Source organism: Dermacentor variabilis, chromosome 5 (assembly GCF_050947875.1).
Source record: "Dermacentor variabilis isolate Ectoservices chromosome 5, ASM5094787v1, whole genome shotgun sequence".
Lineage (NCBI taxonomy): Eukaryota > Metazoa > Arthropoda > Arachnida > Ixodida > Ixodidae > Dermacentor > Dermacentor variabilis.
The window spans coordinates 177697256-177713615 of NC_134572.1; positions in this window are offsets into that span (position 1 = coordinate 177697256).

The following is a 16360-nucleotide window of genomic DNA, read 5'->3' on the forward strand; positions in this document are numbered from 1 at the left end:
GGCGGTTATAAAAACTTATGCCCATTGACGTTATGTAGATAAAACGACGAAATTTGACGTAGGTACAAAGGATTACGCGTATAGAAAGACATGGACACAATTGGAACGAGCCAGAGAGCACAGGCGCTCACCATCAGCTGAAAGGTGGCATTATTGTAGGGAACAAAACAAAAAAGTGCTCATGATTGTGGAAAGGCCGAATTCAAAACAACATGCATTTGTTCAGCAAGTTAAGAGAAAAATAACACGGCAGCATTGACTACTCGTTTATTGACACGTTTGCACCCTCTCGACAGATTCCGTTTCAGGCAGCACAAGTTATTTTCGTAGAACATAATCTAGGGCCTGAACGGAGTGCTACGCCGGTTATTGATAGAGCACACCTCATCCATAGGACCCCTTGCTTCATTCTTGCGGTTGAATAGATTAAAACACGCAGGCAGACTAGTTGGTATGAATCCATGAACGAATGTGTAAGTGCGACTGAACGAGGACGTAGAAAGAAGAGACACACAGAGACAGCGCTTTAATTGGTTGGAATTCGCCACAGAATGTGTAAGCGCGACTGAACGAAGACGAAGACAGAAACAGAGACAGCGATGTCTCTGTGTGCCTGTTTAGTCAGTTTAGTCGCACTTGCACATTCTATCAATGGTAAGGATTGTGAGTACGCATCTATAATTGTGAGTGCAACGAATGGGTAGACGGCATTCCACCAGTCAACGGCCGCTGCTCTTTTTTTTAAGCTCTGATTGAGGCAACAACTTGTCTGTTCTGCATAAAACAACCACATTTAAAATATTTTCATGAACTACTCTGGCATAGGACATTTAACCATCTTATTGCTATGTACCACATAAGGAACGGCCGCCGAACTCACAATGCTTTTTGTTCGTAGGTGTTCTTTGCCATTGGCTGGCCCCCTTCGCTTACATTAGGTGCAGCATCAAGATCGGCCTAAACGTTTTTCTTGTGAACAATTCTAGCACAAGAATTTTTTTAGCATGAGCCCGGTTCTTCTGTTTCTGGTCAGTTCCTTTTTCGACTAATTGGCAGTGCATATTCTTTTTCCTAAATTATTACCAGAAGTAAACACAATGTTAACTTCCGACAGTGAGTGTGAGGTTTACCTAAGACTGTTTGCTTACCGCCTACGCTTACTGTTACCTTGCCCTGATTCCAAGTAGTGATGAACTTGTCAATGCGTTCAAGGAGATTAGCTAGTACGACAAGAAACGAACTTGCTTCTGATAAACTTATCAACTGTAGACTGAAATTGGTGTTCACCTTAGGCAACACGGCATACTTATTCCGTATTTTAGAACCTTAGTACGTCTCGAGAAATTCACCATAGGTTTCCATGATCTCGAACACCTTCATTTCCAGCGCACATGGCCAGGGTTAAATCTGATATTGTCCATTCTTTCCTATCGTTCGGGCCCTCGCACTGCTATTCTATTTTGCGACATTATGCGTCCAGCATATGGGGACGAATACGCAATGCTATTTTTTCGTAAGTTCTCTCTGGCATTGGCCAGACGCCCATCGCTAATAATATGCCCAGCATCAGAATCGGTGGAACCTTTCTGTTAAGAATAAGTCCGGCATAAGGAGTTTTTCTGAATGTGCGTCCTGAATTCTAGAAGAAACCAGTGAGAAATTATTGTTGCACATGGTAGTCAAAAACTGTTAAACGTTAACAAATGCTAAAAGAAACTCGTCCAGCGAAGGCATTGTATTTTCTTTTTTTTAGAAGTTGTCACTCAGGCATATGTGCACGCTTTGAGAAAGCATTAATGAGAGCCCTCCGATGTATCCACTAGGAACCTCGCGCAGTGAATGAACCCACGATTCGCGTTCCACGAAAATGCTCTGTGAGATGTGAGCCGGAACGGTGTGGTGAGACAATGTACCGCAAATGTCCGCTACAGAAGAGCCCTAAAGTATATATTTTTTCAATAATTTATTTATTTATTTATTTATTTATTTATTTATTTATTTATTTATTTATTTATTTATCTATTTATTTATTTATTTATTTATTTATTTATTTATTTATTTATTTAGGTACCCTAAAGGCCCTGCAGCGGATTACATAGGGGGAGGGGTGCCATAGAAAATCATGGTGTGAAATATAGACACACATGCACAAACAAGAAGAAAAAGAAAGATATGAGCTTGATTAAAGGGAAACACCGTGGTATAAAGGAAGTTTATCGACATTTTTACGATGCTATTCATATTTAAATCACGCGCAAGGACAGAAATATAACACAATTTCGAATGCGCATAAATAACAGGAACACTGAAATGAACCTCGGAATTGGTAAGCACTGTAGTATAATGTAAAGGTTGAGTGACACATTCAGATGTGCACGAGTAAACAAAATAAATTATATAATTATAGCAGACGCATACACACAAAAATAGCCGTTATTCATGGAGATTTTCCCGAAGTTCGCTTTGAAAACTAGCTGCATCAGTAAGAGCGACAATGTTTTGTGGTAACGTGTTCTATTCATTTATGGATTGCACTAGATATGAACATTGGAACTTTAGTGTAAGAGCAAATATCGGTTGCACTTTGTGTTGTTGATCCCACCTGGATGAAACTTGATGTGCTGATTTAATGTGATTGGTTCCAAATGTTGACTCGCGGTAATACAAAAATGAAAGGATGTTAAACGCGAATATTTGCGTCGGGTGTTCAGAGCGGAAATGTTGATGCTGCTTTTTTAAGAATGATGCGCTCGCATAGGGGGAATACGAGCAAAATATGAATCTTACCGTCCTATTTTGTACTGACTCGATGTGGTTCTGCAATGTAACACTACCTGGGTGCCAATTATTGATGCATATTCTAACAAAGACCGGATGAGAGATCTGTAAGCGTGAAGCCTCGTTTCTGCGTTGGCAGGATACAAATGATGTTTGATTAATCCGAATTTCTTAAATGCCTTCTTGGCTATGCATTCTGTGTCTGTATGCCAAGTTATATCTGTAGTTAAATAGACGCCCCGGTACTTGAAACTCTGCACTCTCTCTATACCTGCATTGTTTATTGTGTAAACGCTTAGAGAATAGTAGTAAGTGTAGAAAATGTAATAAACTTTGTTTTTTCTACGTTTATCTCCATATGCCAGACCTCACACCGCTGGCCGAGGTGAACTAGGTGCGTTTGTAAGCTAGTGACATCCTCAGGAGTTAATATCTGCCTGTAAATGATCCAGTTGATAGCAAAAAGTCTCATTAGAGAACCCAAGGGATCAGTTATATCATTAATATAAATTAGAAAAAAGCAATGGGCCCGAAACTGACCCGTGTGGCACTCCTGAGATGACATGTGTGGTTCCAGATGTATGTTCCTTAAGAACAATTCCTTGATATCAATTAGTTAAGAATTCGGTAATCCAACGGGTTGTGTTAAACTCTAATCCTAGGTTATCGACCTTCTTGATCAATCCGTTACGCGCAACACAGTCAAAATCTTTTCTATAATCAATGAATATCGCGTCTGTCTATGTTTGCTCATGTAGTCGTGAAGGTCAGTAACTAGTTGGAACAGTTGTGTTTGACAAGATTTCTTGTGCCTGAGGCCATGCTTTGTGCCTGAGGCCAAGTAAGCGAGGTTAACGAGGAGAGCTGTAATGAGTAAGTTATACGTTCGTGTGCTTAAAGATAACAATGATGTAACTTTACAAGCGCATAGAAGATAGAAATTACAATAAAGACAATAAATCAAAATCACTACAGATATAGAATCATAACATATGCGTAGTAGACAGAATAAAGATGTCTAACCTTAAACAAAATGCCAAACATACAATGGAAACTACAAAATGCGCATACATATTGAACACTAATAGCTATTCCAGTGGAAAACATTTTATTAACGTGCTAAAAATAGGACAGGAACGACGCAGATTTAGGAATCAGGTTACTAGTTCATTTGCTACATGACTGCGTTAAAAGATATGCCTTATATGAGAATTTATATGAGAAAAATAATAAATTAGTAAAATATGCCTTTATGACAATTAAATATGCCTGATAAGAAAATCATCCACATAATGTCCTTAACACGCAACTCAGCGCACCTCCCACGGGGACGAGTTGGGATTCCATTGGACAAGTTTATACGGCGGAAAATGTTAACACTTTACAATCGGTACAAACGACATATAATTGTACCACTCCCCTCATCATCACACATCAACAATTTCTCTCATGGAATATGGGGACCTACAGTTTGCAACATTTCAAATGTACAGGAACAGCTAGGCTTTGTCTTTAGTTTCAGGGAAGTGTTCTTCTGGTTGGTGTCAACGCAGCCAGTGAGATTGGGACTTGGCAAGTGCAATCTTGCTTGCAGAGCTATCTTCGTTCGCCGCTTACGACTAGCTATTTTGTTATTATTGTCAGCCTATTGTTGCGTTCACTGCAGGACGAAGGCCTCTCCCACCGGCCTCCAAGCGCACTTGTTTTACGTTAGGGGATTCCAGGTTATGCCTCGAAATTTTCAAACTTCGCCACACCACCCATTTCCCTGCCATCTTCGACTGTCATTTACCTCGCTTTGTATTTAGGCTGCAAATCTAATAGGCGACCGGTTATGTGTCCTGCGCATTACATGGCCTGCCCAGCTCATTTTTTTTCTTTTAATATGAACGAGGATATCGGGTCCGCCTGATTTCTTTCCAATGCACAACGCTGTTTCCTTGTATCTTAACGTTACGCCTGAAAGATTTAGTTCAGTCGCTTGTTGTGCGGTCCTTAACTTCTCAACCTCCTTTCTTAACGTCGAACTTTCTGGCCTACATGTTAACACCGGTAAAGTGCAATGGCTGTGCACTTTTCCTTTGAAGGATAGCAAAAAGTTCCTGGTCATGATTTGGCAATGTCTGCCATATGCACTCTCGGCCATTTTTATTCTTCGATAAGCTTACACCCTTTGATCCGGATCCCCTGTGAGCAATTGATCTAGATGATTGCACTTTCCCACAGTTTGCGATGATCAACTGCCAATAGTGAACTCTTGTTCCCTTGCCAGGCTAGTGAACATTAACTCCGTTTTACGCATATTGATTCACAACTTTGCTCTGTCACTCAACGGTCCTCAATCATGCCTTGAAATTCACCTGCAGTCTTGCTGAACAAGAAATGTCATCTGCACACCGTAGGTTGCCTTGATATTTGCTGTTTATTCCTGCTCCTCATCTTTCCAAGTATAATAGCTTAAATACTCCTAACCATGCAGTGAATAGCATTGGAGGTATTGGGTCTGCTTGCCTGACCCCTTCCTTTATGAGTATTCTTGACTGTTCATAATTATTAGCCTTTATAGATATTTTCTCTTATATTCACACATGTTTCCTGTAATCGCTCATTGAACAGGGCCCTCCAAGCTGCTTATCTCCATTGAATAAATGCCTCTTCATAATGGCTGAAAGCCATATACAGAGGTTGGTGGCAGTCTGCCTATTTTCCAATTTTCTGACTGAAAACTAGAATATGCTCTATCGTAAGATATTCCTTCCTTAAGCCACCCTGTTACCTTAGTTGACCGAAGGCAAGTACTGCCCTTATACATATAGAAAGTGCCGTGGTGAATATTTTATGCAATATTGAAAGCATGCTAAGAGGGCTGTAATTTTTCAGTTCTTCAATGCTGCCTTTTGGTATGATATAATGAAAGTATTGTTCGAGCTCGCTGGTACACTAGAAGCCGTGAAGTATTGCGCAGAAGATCTGGCAAGATTTTCAATTATGACATCACCTCTCTGTCACCACCAACTCCACCAACATCTCTGTCAGTACTAGAGTCGATGTCGTAGTTGCCAATTGCCTGGGTCACAGCCTGCTTTTTCGCACTTTCGGCTTGCAGTCGCCCATGACCACATTATATTGAGTTTGCCCCTTTCTAATTGCTAATTATACTTCTTCATAAAACTGTTCTATTTAGACATCATCGTGACTGGATGTTGGAGACTACCCTTGTCCAACATATTTGTTCCGTATCTCCTGTTTAGTTTAATTACGACGACTGCTATAATTTTATTAATACTGTAACTTCATCAATGTTAACAGCTATGTTCTTATTAATTAGAAATTGTACCCATTGTCCTCTCTTATCTTGATGACCTCTGTAGCGAGCACCATTAGTCAACTCTGTATAAGCCTAACTCATTCTGCTAACTTTACTAAGGCTAATGATATCCCCACAAATGCCCGATAAGTCCTTGGAGAGCTCAGTTAGTATAGCTTCACTCTAGAGGCTGCGCATGTCAAACGTTTCCAGGTTCAGTTTCCAGTGGCGCCAAGTTTGGCCTATGTTGGTATATAAGCGGACCTCTCAGTCCATTTACATATTACTTTCAAATTTCATGTCTTCGCTTCAAGTGATTTATAAAAAAATTCTTAGCGCAGTGTTGAAATGGCACAAAGTCCAAACTAAGCTCATTATGACCCTTAATATCCAAATTTTAGGCGGATACGAGCACTGTAGCACTAGAATCGAAGTAGTAGTTCGGCTAAGTCTCCGTAGCCACGAATATCTAATGTATTCTGTTCTTGTACATAAAAACAGGAGAAATGGTGGCGGAATAAGGCGAGAACATTCAGTGAATATTGATTTAAATTTAGGTGGCACGCTTTCCGCCCCCCCCCCCTCCTTTGCTGCCATCTTCTCACCGTCTGATGGCAATGTGCTCATTTGCTGCCGTGTCCACGGAAGTTTCTATGCTTGACGACAACCGGAAGGCACATCGTCTTTCTCAGCGACTGCTCATAAGAAGCACAATAAACCGAGCTGGCCGGGGAAATCATGGGTAAATATTGCCAAGGTCTTATCGCATGTGTAGACAAATTATCAACTTGAAACACATCTCCTATAAGAAATATCGCTATGAGAATTAGGCCACTGAGCAATCCACCAAAGCCTACGAGATAGAACTAGAGGGAAAGAGGAGCCTCGCTCTCATCTCACCAGTTGGCAGTGGGCGCTGCTTATGATAGAAAAGACTTTCTTTTCGAGACTTCAGTTTGTGTCGTACGTATTATGTGGTGCAAGTTAAAGTTTTCTGTAACCACTATGCGCCGTTAGTCGAGCAAGCATAGCCAAGGAGACGTTGCTGAGTAAGCATTGAACTTCAGCAACGAAGTGCACATGATACATATGGAAAGCGCCTTGGTGAATATATTATGCAATACGGAAAGCAAGCTGATAGGGCTGTAATTTTTCAATTCTTCAGTGCTTCCTTTTTTTGGATGAATACAATGATAGTACTGTTCGAGCTCGCTGGTACACTAGAAGCCGTGAAGCATTGCACACAAAATGTGGCAAGATTTTCAATTATGACATCACCTCTCTGTCACCACCAACTCCACCCACATATCTGTCAGCACTAGAGTTGATGCCGTAGTGCATCAACTCTAGTGTTGAACACTAGCTTGAGCTCTAGAAATATGCCTACTATGGCATAGTGAGCTCTCCCAAAGGCAACCGTTCCTGCTCGGGTGGACAAGCGTACTGCCGAGCTGGGCTTCTCTGAAAGACGCGCGCGACGCTAAAGATATCTCGGATTGTGGCATAGATGGTGCACCAAGGACACCATCTGCATATGCGGCAGAGGCATGGCCTAATTGTGGCATTCTTTCTTCTACACAGCGATACCAAAGTAAGGTACGTTGGCAATGTCATTGCGACGATGTTAGCATATTGCTATATACATGTCTTCGTTACATCTCTTCCTGCATGCGACCTCTTTGGACCGTCTTTAATGGCGTTCCAAGCCAAGAAAAAGAAAGCTTTTTTGATCTGCCCTACCATTCCGCGCAGTCGACCTGCGAAATAATCAATGCATATAAGAAGTTATGATATGATATTTGTGAAACGGCAACTATTCAATCTTAGTTTTCGCTACTAACGAACTCGATTGTTCGAAGCTTCTAGTGTGCACTTGATTCATGTAGTGACAAAACTAAGCACAGAAATACCGAATGAGAGTTTGCGTTCTTTTATCGGCCTCTAAATTCTTCTCTACTGCTCCGTCTTAGTGGTTCGATAAATGTGACTAGATAAATGGATGGGCTCTATGAGGGCGTCGATGAACGCGGTCAAACGTAACGTGTGACAGTGCTTCATCGTTTGACAAAAAATTTCAAGCATTAAGTTCGTGTGCAAACATTCTACTACACATGCCCGACTCACGGTTTTCATTATCCTCGCCCGTGACATCTACCAGCAGAGTAGCCATAACAGGGAAGAACCCGTGTATATTTCTTTGGAGCTTAACCAAGACAAAGTGTACACAACTATTGGGGGTCTTCCACTATTGCTACGTCGCGTGCCATCTGTGTAGCGTTGAGATGCGAAAGCCAGAAAATAAGAGAGAACTCACGCATCCCATTCTGTCTGTTTTAACAGAAACAAAGTCAGCGTCGGCTTGGAGCTGAGCATCGAAGAAGGGCGGCTCTCGCTCGGGCCGGGTCCAAGCCTGGACGCCCAGTGGTACGGCGAAAGCGAGCGCGTCGCCACGCAGCTGGTGGACGCATCGAATCTGCTGACTTCCGTGCTTCCTTCGTCCACGGTGAAGGAGGCGCTGCTGCTGGACAAGGCAAGTCAGGCCGCAGCTGTGCCGAAGGAAGCAGCCGTCACCACTAGCCTGCGTCAAATTGTTCACGAGGCACCCTTCGGCGTCGCGCTCAATGACTGGTTGCACTACATTCACAAGTGAGTAAAGTCGAAAGTTTTCCGAGCCTAACGAGCAATTAATTATGGGGTTTTTACGTGCCAAAACCACTTTCTGATTATGAGGCACGCCGTAGTGGGAGACTCCGGAAATTTCGACCACCTGGGGTTCTTTAACGTGCACCTAAATCTAAGTACACGGGTGTTTTCGCATTTCGCCCCCATCGAAATGCGGCCGCCGTGGCCGGGATTCGATCCCGCGACCTCGTGCTCAGCAGCCCAACACCGTAGCCACTGAGCAACCACGGCGGGTCGCCTAACGAGCAGGCAGCTAGGTTTAGCAGAGCATATATGGTCTGACCCACTCACACCAGTGTATCTCGGCAATTCGCGCACAACCGCTCAGAAAGAATGCCGTATTCACGGACAGCTGTCGGTCGCATTGACGGGAAAGCTACGGAGGCAAAGGATGCCCAAGTAAGAGCGCTCTTTAAAAAAGTGCGACATGCTCACCTACGTTTCTTTTAACTGGATGGAGGGGTGGATATCATACCACCTTATTTACAGCAGCGAAATAAAACTAAGGGCAGCAGTGGTATTTAATTATGTCTTCCTCTCTTCCGCGTTTACGCAAATGCTAAATCGCCAAGCGTGGAAATCACATTTATTCAGTATCTGCTCGAAAAAACAAAAAGCACTGTCACATGCTGCTTAACTACTTCGTGCAATAACAAAGCACGGAAGTTTCCTCGCTGCATCATTTCCTTCATTTCAATAGAAAGCTCTCTGCCGGTAGAGTGCGGATGCGCGCAGCACTCAGGCAGTCAGGAGGACTAGTTTTACCTTCACTGGCTACACGAGTGTAGCTAGTGCAGGAAGTCGCCATATGTTTTCTGCTTGGTCAAGAAAAGTACGCCTCCACCCACACACGAAGCCATTTCTATAGTTGTGGTGTAGCATGATTACTACATTTTCTACACTGCGATTTCGATGAGTGTAGGCAGCAGACGACATACAAACAGGCTGGCGTTGCAAACGCGTGGCACCATTTTGTCTGGCACTATCGGCGCTGATATAGCGATAATAGTGAATATTTGCTGCAAAGACGGTAGCAAAGTGCTGGCATGACCATGTATCACAGAGGAAGGTAAGCTAATCTTCCATGAAGATAAACTTATCCTATGTAGTGAACAGTACTCCTAGAGCCCCTCGGTGAAAGAAGAATAGACTGGACTAGCGCCATCAGGCATATAGGCTCGACGATGGTAGCCGCGACATCAACGCAGTCACCTGATAAATAAATGACAATTCCTTATGGGCCTTCTGTTCCTACACTTACTCACAGATGGAGCGGGCTGTTTCAGACTCCACGCGTATAATACGCATTGAGTTGTCATCTTCGTGTAGTGTGCACTCGCGATGTATTTAGCTACAGTTTGTATAGATTTGTTAATGAGAGGAAACTCGTACATTGGTGTTGAGTTTAAGGCAAAAGCATATACGCAGCTAGTAAGTGAGAAGTTAGGCGAAGTGCGGAGCCAGGCGCTTTTTTAATAATCTGCTGACGAAGAAGACTACACGCAGTCTGCTCTGATCAGCTCAGCCCAGCGAGCGAAAAGCGGTCCATGTCGTCATAGCCTCAGCCCGGCACTACACTTGTCTACACGAGCCTGCACAAAGTGGAAGTAAAAAAATAGCCCTCCACTCCAAACTGTATTTAAATATAAAATAAAAGAAAGTGGGGTCAAGCCCACTCCTACTTGAATCAATAACGTGCATAAAATCCATCAACAATGAACGAAAACGGGTGTAAAACTACACAGAGCGCTAAATTGGTGGGAGAAAGCCAATTGTAAAAATAACAGTTGGGCACGGTACCGCGTGGTGACCTAGAGGTCTGATCAGCGAGCACACACACACTCGCACAGTGCGCTTATTGAATCAAAAAGTGAACGCCTAGTAGAAGGCACAGCGCTGCACTTGCTACGATACAGAGCTAACAGAACAGAGCGCAAGAGTGTGTCCACTTGGTTTGTTGGGGGTTTCGCAGCTAACTACAAGTCGCTCGCGTCTCGTTGAGGCGCCCACATGAAGTGATGCAAAATTAACGCAGTTTTCTGCAGTGCCTCAGCCTTCAAAATGTCAGTGTAGCGTATTAACTGCTTTCAATAGATGAAGCGCCAATAGTGACGGCACACTAGGACAATGCGCTTCCTGTCTTTGTTCCTTCCTAGCGTACCGTCACTATTGGCGCTTCATCTATTGAAAGCTATGCACCAACTAGCCGCACAACGTGTTTTACTGCAAGTATTAACGGTGAAAAAGAGGGAAAAACAACTGGTATGAACTTGCTCGGTTAGCCAAGCAACAGCGCAAGCACGTGACAATGACGGTGGTGTTCTAACTTTTGAAAGCTCTATAAGAGTGTGTGCACATCTTGATTACATGAAGCAAGCTTGGTTGAAGAGACACGATATAGATGTGGCACAAGTGTCTCTGTACACCATTAGTTTAGGAAAGATGGCCAATACAATTATATCTCAAAATATTGACCTTTTGATTTTCAACGAATATTGAAATGCCTAATTTCCACTTCCTCATATATTTATCATTGCAGACATTCGTGATATTTCAATATCCTCTGCCATTTTTATTATGTATCTTGTGAAAGAAAAAGTAGATATGATTTTACCGTCTAAAAATAATTCCATATGATGATTGTGTGTTACCAAATATTGCCATTTCCAAATGTCCCATTTAAGGAGCAAAATGAAATCCAATATTGTCAATTAAATGTAGGCGCAATATAGATACCGCAAAAAGTTAAAATTCTTGAGTCTTCCAATTAGGAGACATGCCATGGTGTGGTGCTCCCTATTAAATTTGACGATCTGGGATTCTTAACATGCACCCCCCTCCCCATTGAAACACTGCCACCACTGTATTTGTTCCGATAAAACCCACAACTTTGACCTTCTCAATGCGACGCCATGGCTACTGGGCCAGCGCGGCGGGTACTGCTCTCAGAAAACTTAAAGTACCGCGTATGAAAAATTGAACCGTACCGAGCAAGAATACAAGCAACAACGTGGCTTCTGAAGGAATCTATCAAAAATAACAGAAATATTTATGTGCCGATGGTCACCAGCTGCCTGACCAGTGGCAGGCCCAGATTTCTGTACGAGAACTTTAGTTTTAGGACATCCCTCCCCTCACCTTCACAAAAAAAGAACGAAGAAAGCAAAAAAAAGAACACGAGAAGCTGCTTGTGAAAGCTTAATGTTGTGTGTTTCTCATCGCGCGTTGCGCGCGCACTTTTCGAGGCTTTTACGACGGAGAACCGACGCTAGTGAACGTTTACCTTTGTAATGGATGTCTCTAGCAGCCTTTTTAAATAAATCTAGCAAGGAAGTCTCTTCCGCTCTGCGCTGACGACGAGTGGAAATGACGTCATGTCACTGTAACAGTTGAGATTGTTGCGGTTGGCTTTTTGGCGTTGCTTGAGCTAAACTAGGTTCTTTTTAAGTAAGGCTCGTCTGTTCCTACTTTCTCCCAAATCAACTCATGTGATATATGACCTCCTCACTTTGTTCAGTAATCTCGTTCCTTGGCTCACGCACAATCCAGAAATGATCGCTTTATCTGTCATCGCTTATAGTGGAAAGGAAGAAAGGGCTGAAAATGAAATATCTTTGACCTAATAAAATATGGCATTGGGTGTCCATATGTGTCTTACAAATAAATGGCATGTATTGTGGGCGTTTGAATAGAGAAGTAAAGAAATACTTTGGTGAGTTGTAAAAAATCAAGCCACGAGACAATATTGCAGTCGCGATTGGATAAGGATGTCATTAGCAGTACTTTAGGCTGCAGAGGCAGCAGTCGTTTAGATCTACATAAACGTTCCCAATAATTTCGATAACGAAGTGCTTAATGAAGCAACACACCAGCTTACACGCTCATCATGCAGATTACATGCAGATTCCAGCTTACATGCTCATCGATTACAACACTAAGAAATTTTTGTGTAATATTGTGCTTAATAATACTAGTTTCATACGCAACAGATAATTGGTTATGGTTTCTTTTTTCTCAAGTCATAAACAGAACACCTTGAAACTGGGTGGGACTTCCATAACCGCTTCAACCACATCTTACACTGAACTCTAAGGCTATGGTTAATGTCACTTGGGAAAGCTTTTTGCCTCGTCCGCATATAAAACTAAGTTCTGTACATATTGTCACGCGGTGTCACCGTGAAGAAAGCAGCCAAACTGAGAAAGTCGAAACTGGGTGAACTTGCGCCCTCAAAAACAGGCTACATTCAAACAACGGGGACAGCGGCGAACACAGTCGGCGATCGTCGAAAACCTGATCAGCGGGTCATGCGCGTTGGCTTTTATAGAACAGTCGCCGAATGTTCCAGAGTAATCGCTGGGACCCGCGTGCCTTCCACAAAGTTCTACATTATTCGCGTCCCGCACAAACGCGATCAGATTACACAAGGTTCGGTCACAGACAGCGGATGGAAGCATCGATAACATTCCAGAAACTTCGGATACATGCAGGCGCGTCCTGCGCTGTGTGATAACATTTGTTAGGCAGTGAAACGTGTCGCCCGATAAAGACAAACAACAAGTACACGTGTCAATATGAATGAAATCTCATTGCTTATAAATCTAATCGGTGGCTATGTCAATGCTAGGGGATAGAGGAATAAGGAAAGGGTGTACCGTTTGCTGGGGTCTGCTGACCAGTGATTGAGGGCCATGACATCCCCACATTCGTATTCAAAGCATGACCCTGGATATAATCCCGGAAAGACCTCGAACATGTAGGATGCCGTATGCCCGGGCTCTTTGCAGGTGGTATATCTGCGAGAACACAACATCGAGCTCTGGGAGCATGAGAGAATGTCCTGCCATGAACAATCGCAGTGGCCATACTTGAGCACTCAATTGCCTCTCTCATTACGGTCAAGACTCGATCGAGGTCAGCCGGGGAAATTGCAGGAGCAATTGACGTTCCTAAAAAACCGATCGGTCGGGACATCATGGCATTTATTCTGGTGCACTAACGACTGACTTGCTGCCACCGCAAAAAATTTCGATAGCATGTTCTTCACAAGGACACCACAGGGCATTATAAAGAAATGGCTTGCTACTCTTCTTGCCATGAAACGACAATGAGTCGCCGGGTAAACTTAGCTATTCCATGCTGCGGTCATTTGTACGAGTGATTACAGGGTGATGTCACCCAAGTGCACATCGAAACCGCCAGCCTAGTTTTCCGCTTTTGGGCAACTGGAAGATATTTTGGGCCTAGCCTGCAATCCCACCTCCACATGTGGTGCACCAACAAGAAAGGTTTTGTGGGCGGAAATCTACCGCTCGACTTCATCTAGTGCCAGTGCCGCAGCCTTTTTTTCAATAACTTCACGCACTTTAAGAGGACTATTTGCTATTTGATACAGCCATTTCCAGCCAGCATGGGTCAATGGTTATTGCATGGTTTAATGGGTACAGCATACAGCCACTGTACCGAGGCAACAAAGTTTGAAACCAGCCACCGGACCATCTTCTGTGGTCACTCATTATGCGTGACAAGGTATGTGCCACTTTTGGATGAAGCCCCTGCACACTAGCTTGGGTCACTTCGCGTTTGAAACTGGGTGTGCACCGCTCTTTAATGAACATCATCTGTGCTAACTATTGATCACTGGGTATGTACCACTGGCTACGTGCCGCTCTTCAGTGATAAAGAACAATATTGAAAATTATGAGGTGTTGGACGGAATTGAACCCGCGTCCTATATACTGAGAGAATTATGTGCTCTGCAGCATTTGTTTGCCTCTTACAGGAACGCCGGCCGGCCTTTCCGCTACATACTGCTTCAATAGCGATCATCCGAGTGCATTCCAATTTTAGAGGTCACCCGTTGCAGTGAAGACTGCACTAAGCTGACTCATTCATTGAAAAAAAGACTAATCTGAAGGCGTCAGACAGCACGATATGACGAAAGACTGCTCGAGCGATTACTACCAGTTTTCTTCTTTGGTACCAGCGTGACGCCTTCCGCCCTATAATCTAAAAATATTCCAACTTGTTTTTATTCCAATCTCCTGGCGTCAAATTTACTTAACCGCCAGCGCAAGCATCGGACGGTGATCCACCGCGTTGTATCAAGAGCCCCATCAAAATCTCTCCTTGTTTACAGGAGGTCACTGTTATTTCTTTCATCTAATTAGCTTTCATGAGGCGAGGAGCACGAGCGAGTGAAGCGGGTGTGGATAAGGCCTAGCCAGGTGCAGTGTAAACAGATAACTGGATGATGAAGGTGGTGCCGGCGTCTCAAATTGGTCCGCTTCCCCTTATTTAGCTTGTGGTTGCTAATCGAAAATCGCGGCGGCGTGGAACGTAATTTTAGTAATATTGCTAAAATAGATCCTCAGCAAAGAAGAGTTGGCAGAGCGATGTCATATACGTGCCGAAAGGGCTCGATAACGTTATACTGCCTCTGAAAAAAGTATAAAATATACGCGAATAAATCCATGTTCTCCGGCAAGTGGTAATAGCCAGCGCCTAAGTGATGGCGGGCAGCCATATTCTATTCCTTACGGAATGGAACATCTCCGGCTATACAGAAAAATAGTTTTGTTCGGCATGTTAATGCACCTTTAACGCGTACACGTCATTTTGACGCGGTGAGTTTTCGCGGATTCGTGACGTCGCGTGACGGGCAGGCCAAGTGGGCGCAGCATGAAAACTGCTGACCAACAGCTGAGGCTAATGGCAAAAATCATCGTATCGTCGAAATAATTGTTTTTCTTTTGTTTGGTCCGTCTAATCATGAATAACAAGAGTGTACACGTCATATCAGATGGGGAGCTATTGCCGTTTTCGTGACGTCGCGGGACAGACAAGAGGATTCGCCGTGGTATCAACTTCTGTTCATGTACGTCTCGGCGAACATCGTTTCTGCGATGTACGCATATGCACCATCGGCGGTGATATGGCGCCTCCAATCTCATCGTCATCTCCAGCAGCAACCCTGCTCCTAGCGACCCCTGTTGATTGATTGATTGATTGATTGATTGATTGATTGATTGATTGATTGATTGATTGATTGATTGATTGATTGATTGATTGATTGAAAACTTTATTGTTCCACCGAGCTGGGGTGCCCGCCTCTTAACATACCCGTAGGTAGGGGGAGGGGGAGGACGAAGCAGTCCCCGCGCGTTGAAGACGGTGAGTCTTCACGGCCTCAACGGCCAGGCGGATTGCTCGACGCTGGTCGTCTTCAGCCTCGCTCTGGAGCAAGGCTTCCCAGGCTTCTCTACTGTCAATGTTTTCCTTAGCCCCTAGGGAGCCAGCACACTCCCATATTATATGGTCTAGCGTACCTTTTTGCTTACAAATTTTGCAGAGGGCGTCGTTATAGTCCCTCGTCTGTGTTAAGTAGATCCAAGTTGGTGATGTATAATTGTTTCCCTGGACGCGTCGCCAAATGCGAGCGTCCTCCAGAGAGAGAGACCGATGCGGAGGCGGAAAGATTCTTCTTTCGGCTTTGTAGTGATCGACAATTTCCCTGTACGTGATCATGCTCTTTTATCCCTGGAACTGGCTGATCTAGAGTTGCCCGGTGGTAGAGTGCTCGGCGAGCTCGTG